This window comes from Mustela lutreola, chromosome X (genome assembly GCF_030435805.1).
Source record: "Mustela lutreola isolate mMusLut2 chromosome X, mMusLut2.pri, whole genome shotgun sequence".
NCBI classification, from domain to species: Eukaryota; Metazoa; Chordata; class Mammalia; order Carnivora; family Mustelidae; genus Mustela; species Mustela lutreola.
Genome location: NC_081308.1, coordinates 19,289,900 through 19,297,668, shown reverse-complemented (window position 1 = coordinate 19,297,668; position 7,769 = coordinate 19,289,900). Strand labels below are relative to the sequence as shown.

The 7,769-nt window shown below is 40.9% G+C and overlaps 1 non-coding gene across 1 annotated transcript; it reads right to left on the bottom strand.

Annotated features, from left to right (window-relative positions):
- Nucleotides 1-7,177: 7,177 nt before the first annotated feature.
- LOC131822272 (U6 spliceosomal RNA) lies at nucleotides 7,178-7,280 on the bottom strand. The gene has a single exon (XR_009350154.1). It is a non-coding gene; the product is annotated as a U6 spliceosomal RNA (small nuclear RNA).
- Between the last annotated feature and the right edge of the window lie 489 nt (nucleotides 7,281-7,769).

The following is a 7,769-nucleotide window of genomic DNA, read 5'->3' as shown; positions in this document are numbered from 1 at the left end:
GATCAAGAGACTGAGACCCCCTTGCTGAAATCTGTGCTCTTCAGACTGTTTTTCTACTTCATCCAGCATCACCGTTCTACCCAGCCCTTTCTCTTTTCAATCAGTTTGGCCTCTAAATGTAGCATTTCCCCAGCAGGTATCTCCTGGATGTTTGATTATGAGGTTGGGGAAAGTGTGAGGAGGCCCAGATTCAGGACGATGAAGATAATGCTTATCACATCAAATCTTTCTTTTTTTTCTTCCACTTCCACTTAGTAGGTTAATGCTAGCAGACCTAATTTTGGTCAGGTTTTATGTAGTTAACATAGTACCTCACCTTATAATATAGAGTTCTAGGCATTTATTGTTCGGGTTTGGGAGCCTCGGTCAATGTTTATTATCACAGAATGAGTTACTTTCAATATCCAGTTCAAGACAGACTTTCAGAGATGTGTCTGACCCGTAGCTCTTTCTTTCATTGTACCCTTAATTGTAGGTATCATGGGTATATTTCCTTACCTACTTTACATATTTCAAAAGTGGAGGCAAGCCAGTGTTCGTTCACCCCATAATTCTGTGAGATGTCAGCGTGTACACAGACCCTGCCACATACTGAGTTTCTTCTGTTCTCCCTGGACTAGAAGTATTCTGGTTGTTGTCAGAATTTTATATTGGATTATCTTCTTTCCATTAATGTTCAAGTTAGGTATTTAGACTAGTGAATATTCTCTGAGAGCATCTTTTATATTTTTAAGGCCCCCTGAAATCTTATGAAAAGATTGATATTTGTTGGCTTTTGAATTCACTGTAGCTTCCAGCATCTAGTCAATCCACATGTGGTCTTAGAATTTTGCGAAAACCATTTCCCCCTATTTGTACTTGTACCGCCTTCTGGGTCATGACAAGCTAGGTGTCCAGTGGCCAGGTAGGAAGTGTGATCCCAAATTCTCAATGAAATGGTGGTGGCATGTCCGATACCTCTTTTTTTTTTTTTTTTTAAAGATTTTATTTATTTATTTGTCAGAGAGAGAGAGAGGAGCGAGAGTAAGCACAGGCAGAGTGGCAGGCAGAGGCAGAGGGAGAAGCAGGCTCCCTGCCAAGCAAGGAGCCCAATGTGGGACTCGATCCCAGGATTCTGGGATCATGACCTGAGCTGAAGGCAGCTGCTCAACCAACTGAGCCACCCAGGCGTCCCTGTCCGATACCTCTTGATTGGGCTCTGGTGTCAGCTCCCGCATGGAGTGGGCATTCAAGATGTCAGTTACTTTTGCCAAATTCAACTTGATGAAACTTTTAACCTCTTAGTTCCAGAAGCTTCTAAAGCTGCAGTGGATTCTTGGAAAAATACAGTTGATTCTGCAGGCTAAAATGGGACAAGTTGATAGTGAAAAGGATGGGAGGAGAAGCTGGATGTATCCCATGGTCATCTGAGGGCAGATCTAATCTAGGAAATGACATGTACAGAAGATGAGTATGTGGAAATAGATTCCACTAGGATTTTCCCAGCCCAGCCATTGTTAGAAAAGTGTCCTTGTGATTGGAATCCAGCTGTCAGTGTGAGAACCACTGAATTTTTTGGTAGCTATTACTCAACATAATGAATGAGTATCTAAGAGGCATAGGGAAAAAGAGACAACAAGCAAAAAGGGGAAGGGCAGGAGAAAAGTGGGTTGAACTGGGAGAAATCCAGGAAGACACAGTGGGTGTACTATGGATGTAACGCAGTGTCCCACACTCCGTCCGTTTCTGGGTCACCAGGCTGCATGCATAGCCGGTGACATAGGTGGCTGCATTCAGCTCTTCTCTGGGATAGAAGCCCTCTGTTTATTCTTGAAGGATCATCTCCAGTGTGAAATTCTCCTCCCAGTGTCAAGCCAGGGAATTTGTTGTACTAATGGATTTTCTCAGGAGGCCTTTTTATTTTTCATATTTTCCATGTCTAATTAAAAGATACTAGAATGGTAGGTTTGTTCATAGATGAGAAGTCACCATATAATGTAACCTCCTGCCTTGGGCTTTCAAATAGTCCAGAATTGAGTCCCTTCCCACAGTCATCACTATGATGGCCCGCCTGTCCAGTTGATTGGGAGTGTATTCTGATGGGAATTTGTTCGCTGTTACTGTAATTGTATTATTGCTGAGGTTACCTTAATGGGCATAAAGGGAAAGTAACTTCTCTTTACGTGTGAAAGCTGGCTTGGGGATCTGTTCTTACATATGGGAAGAAATCTCAGGAAGTTCCAGCAGTTATTTGCTTACTTTTAAATTACCTATCTTTCTGCTTACTTTTAAATGACCTATTTATGGTCATTTCCAAGTGGTTAGAAACCCAATCTAGAATAATAATCATAACCCCCAACTCCTGAATATTGAAAAACTTTTTACTCCCAGTTGAAACCTACTGTTTATTGATTCTGTGCCAGTGGAAGAGATATTTAATCTCTCTGACTCTCAGTTTTCTCTAGCATAGACGAGAGGTATTTCATGACCCTCACTATGTGTGAAACTGAAATGGGGTGATAAATATAAAGCCTTAGTACAACTCCTGATACTAAATATCACAGGTACAGGGAGAGGGAGAAGCAGGCTCCCCACTGGCAGAGAGCTTAATTTGGGGCTTGCTCCCAGGATCCCAGGATTATGACTTGGGCTAAAGGCAGACGCTTAATGACTGAACCACCCAGGTGCCCCCAGGCATCCTATTTAAAACCCTTTAAAAAAGACTTGGTATGGGGCGCCTGGGTGGCTCAGTTGGTTAAGTGTCTGCTTCAGCTTGGGTCATGATCCCAGGGTCCTGGGATTGAGGCCCACATCTGTTCTCTCCTCAGTGGGGACCCTGCTTCTCCCTCTCCCTCTGCCTGCTCACTCTTTCTCTGTCAAATAAATAAAATCTTTAAAAAAAGTTGGTATTTGCGGGCTGTTAATTTCACCATGGCTTCAGCTACCTAGTCAAACCAGACCCACCATTGTAAGGAGGCCTTTATTCTGTCATATACCGGTTTTCCACATTTGTATCCTGTTTTCCTAATGTTAAAGAGACATGTTGGGGTTCCAAGTGTTGTGTTGTTTTTTTTTTTTTTTTGTCATTTCAAAAAACCCCGAGAAAGCACTAGAAAAAATATATTTGTAGAGAGCTAAGTCACAATGTGTCATTATCTCTCACATTGTGACAAATATTATAGCATGGATGGCTTTATGGCTCCCCTGTAGTCCTCACTGTGACTTCTGGCATGTCATGTAAGTTTGGAGCATTATTGAATTGGAATTTGATCAGTTTTCTTCATTCTAGTTTCTACTGATCTGATATAAATGGGGTCTAAAAGAAAGCAACTTTATTCTTTACTTTTTTCCTATAGATACTATGTTGGGAACCTCTTCTTCCCAGGTCTGGGAGGAAATCCCAGATAGTCATAGCTTTTCTGGTAACTCTGGCATACCTAGATTTATTTATTTATGAGAGAGCATGCTCGTGTGGGGGGGCAATGAGAAGGAGAGAGAGAATCTTCTTTTAAAATTATTTTTATTTTTAACTTTATTTCACTTTTATTTATTTTATTATTTTTTAAAGATTTTCTTTATTTGACAGGGAGATCACAAGTAGTCAGAGAGGCAGGCAGAGAGAAAGGGGGAAACAGGCTCCCTGCTGAGCAGAGAGCCTGATGCGGGGCTCAATCCCAGGACCCTGGGATCATGACCTGAGCTGAAGGCAGAGGCTTAGCCACTGAGCCACCCAGGCGCCCCTATTTTTTATTTATTATTACGTTCAGTCAGCCAGCATATAGTACATCATTGGGGGAAAGAGACTCTTAAGCAGGCTCCACACCCAGTGGAGGGCTTGATCTCATGACTCTGAGATCATGACCTGAGCTGAAATCAAGAGTTGGATGCTTAATCAACTGAGCCACCCAGGCACCTCTATTTCACTTTGTTTTTTATTTAAAAAATTTTTAAAGTTTTTATTTTATTTTCAGTAGTTAACATATAACATTACATTAGTTTCAGGAATACAATATAGTAATTTAACACTTCTGTTCATCACCCTGTGCTCATTGCAGCATGTGTACTCCTTAATCCTTATCATCTATTCCACACACTCGCCATCCACCCACCTTTCCTCTGATAACCATCAGTTTATTCTCTGTAATTAAGAATCTTGTTTCTTGATTTGTCTGTCTCTTAGTTTTCCCCCTCTGCTTGTTTGTTTTATTTCTTAAATTCCATCTGTTTATAGCAGCAATAGCCACGGTCGCCAAACTGTGGAAAGAACCAAGATGCCCTTCAGCAGATGAATGGATAAGGAAGATGTGGTCCATATACACTATGGAGTATTATGCCTCCATCAGAAAGGATGAATACCCAACTTTTGTAGCAACAAGGATGAGACTGGAAGAGATTATGCTGAGTGAAATAAGTCAAGCAGAGAGAGTCAATTATCATATGGTCTCACTTATTTGTGGAGCATAACAAATAGCATGGAGGACATGGAGAGTTAGAGAGGAGAAGGGAGTTGGGGTAAATTGCAAGGGGAGTTGAATCATGAGAGACTATGGACTCTGAAAAACAATCTGAGAGGTTTGAAGTGGCGGGGGTTGGGAGGTTGGGGTACCAGGTGGTGGGTATTATAGAGGGCACGAATTGCATGGAGCGCTGGGTGTGGTGAAAAAAATAATGAATACTGTTTTTCTGAAAATAAATAAATCAATTTAATTAAAAAAATTCCACTTTTGGGTGAAATCATATGGTACTTGTCTTTCTCTGAATGACTTATTTTGCCTAGCATAATATTCTTCAGCTCCATCCACGTTGTAGCAAATGGAAAGATTTCATTTCTTTTTATGGCTGAGTAATATTCCATCGTATCTGTCTACCATATCTTCTTTATCCATTTATTAGTCAATGGACACTTGGGGTGTTTCCATAATTTAACTATTATAGGTCATGCTGCTATAAACATTGGGGTATGTGTATCCCTTTGAATTAGTATTTTTGTATCCTTTGGGTAAATACCCAGTAGTGCAGTTGCTGGGCTATAGGATGATTCTATTTTTAATTTCTTTTTTTTTTTAAAAGATTTTATTTATTTATCTGACAGAGAGAGGGATCACAAGTAGGCAGAGAGGCAGGCAGAGAGAGAGAGAGGAGGAAGCAGGCTCCCTGCTGAGCAGAGAGCCCGATGCGGGACTTGATCCCAGGACCCTGAGATCATGACCTGAGCCGAAGGCAGCGGCTTAACCCACTGAGCCACCCAGGCGCCCCTCTATTTTTAATTTCTTGAGGAAACTCCATACAGTTTTCCAGAGTGACTTCACAGTTTGTTCTGCACTCATCACAGTGTAAGAGGGTTCCCCTTTCTCCACATCCTCACCAACACCTGTTGTTTCTTGCGTTTTGTTTATTTATTTTTTTTGTGTGTTTATAGTAATTCATGTTTAAAATATTGTCAGGGAAGTAGTTACAAATCTACCATATCACCTTCTCTTAATCTTTTTAAAAAGATTTTATTTTCATTTATTTATTTGACAGAGAGATCACAAGTAGGCAGAGAGGCAGGCAGATAGAGAGGGGGAAGCAGGCTCCCTGCTGAGCAGAGAGCCCAATGCAGGCTCAATCCCAGGATCCTGAGATCACGACCTGAGCTGGAGGCAGAGGATCAACCCACTGAGCCACCCAGGAACCCCTGTTTTTTTAAAGATTATGTTCAGTTAGCCACTATACAGTACATAATTAGTCCTTGATGCAGTGTTCAGTGATTCATTAGTTAACTATAATACTCAGTGCTCATCATAGCATATGCCGTCCTCAATACCCATCACCCTGTTACCTCCTCTCCCCATCCTCCTCCCTTCTGAAACTCCCAGATTTTTTCTCAGGGTCCATAGTCTCTCATGGTTAATCTCCCTCTGATTTCTCCCCCTTTGGATTTCCTGCCCTTCCCCTATGGTCCTCTGTGCTATTCCTTATGTTCCACATATGAGTGAAACCATATGATAGTAGTCTTTCTGTGTTTGACTTACTTCATTCAACATAATCACCTCCAGTTCCATCCATCCATCTCACTGCGAATGGTGGGTATTCATTGCTTCTGATGGCTAAACAATATTGCATTGTGTATACATACCACATCTTTATCTATTCATCTGTCGAAGGGCATCTTGGCTCTTTCCACAGTTTGGCTATTGTGGACATTGCTGCTGTGAACACTGGGGTGCATGTGCCCCTTGTTTTCACTACATCTGTATCTTTGGGGTAAATACCCACTTTGCAATTGCTGGGTGGTAGGGTACTATTGTTAACATCTTGAGGAACCTCCACACTGTTTTCCAGAGTGGCTGCACCAACTTGCATTCCCATTAGCACTGTAAAAGGGTTCCCCTTTTTCCACATCTTCTCTAACATTTGTTGTTTACTATCCATGGCAACTTGTATGTTGGCAAAGTGCTGCAAAAAATTGGTGACAAGATGTAATCATCAGAAAATAAGAGTTTTTATAAATGGCTAACATTGGAGTCTTACTGTGGGTTAGGCACAGTGCTAATGACATTCACGTGTAGTTTCTCATTCAGTCCCTACATCCACCTTCTGAAATCACTATTATTGTTACCCACATTTTGCTGATGAAGCAAGTGACTTCCCAAAACCCATCTGTGACTGTCTATAGGTGGCGAAAGTCCAGACTGGTCTAGAGTGCTGCCCTTTTACACATTTCATACAGCTGTTATGATAAAGAGTTAAGGACTGATTATATATGTATATATATTTATGTACACATATTATATATGTAAATATATATAATTTCAAAGAAGTTGCTACAGCCAATTTAACACAGGTTAAGGGCTGATTATATATTTATGTATATGTATCATATATATATATATATATATATATATATATATATATATATAAATATATATATATATAAAATATATCTTGGGATACAGCCAGGTCTGTATCCTGAATTTGCTACAGCCGATTTCTGCTGCTTCATTATTGGCACATAGAAATGCAACAGATTTCTGTACATTTACTTTGTATCCTGTGATTTTACTGAATTCATTTATCAGTTCTTTTTTTTCACAAGCCAGATATTTTTATTGTTCTACAGACACTTCTGAAAAGAGATCTAATTGAGAAAATATACAAAGCATTTAAGAGTTTATCACCAGAGAGTACCTAAGTCTGTCTAGAGGTGTCAAGCCTCAAAAATACGGAATTTTTCATGAATTTGCATGTCATTCTTGTCCAAGGGCCATGCTAATATTCTCTGTATTGTTCCAGTTTTAGTATATGTGCTGCTGAAGCACTCATTTATCAGTTCTGACAGTATTCAGGGGGAGTGGGAGAGGGAGAAACAGGCTTTCTGCTCAGCAGGGCTATTCATGCAGGACTCGATCCCAGGACTCCAGGATCATGACCTGAGCCGAAGGCAGACGCTTGATGACTGAACCCCCCAGGTGCCCCAAGAGCAGCGGTTTTTACACCCTCACATCTCTATCAAATAATTGGTAAAATGAGAATCCCATGAAGTGGTTATGGCCCAGTCAGTCTCCATGTTTACATGGAAGCACTATATCAAGGAAAGAAGTTAACTGGACATTAATTGTGTCTCACAGCCCAGGAAAATGTACCCAGTCACTCTCCAGATATGGTTGTCTTAGATGCAGGGGCTGGGACATCAGGTCAGGCTTCTTGGTGTCTTTGGTACACCAAGTTTCTTGTGGATGCCTAGGCCTGGTTTGTGGATTTATCAATTAAATTAAAATCCAGTGAGGGATGTGGGCCAGTGTAGCTGC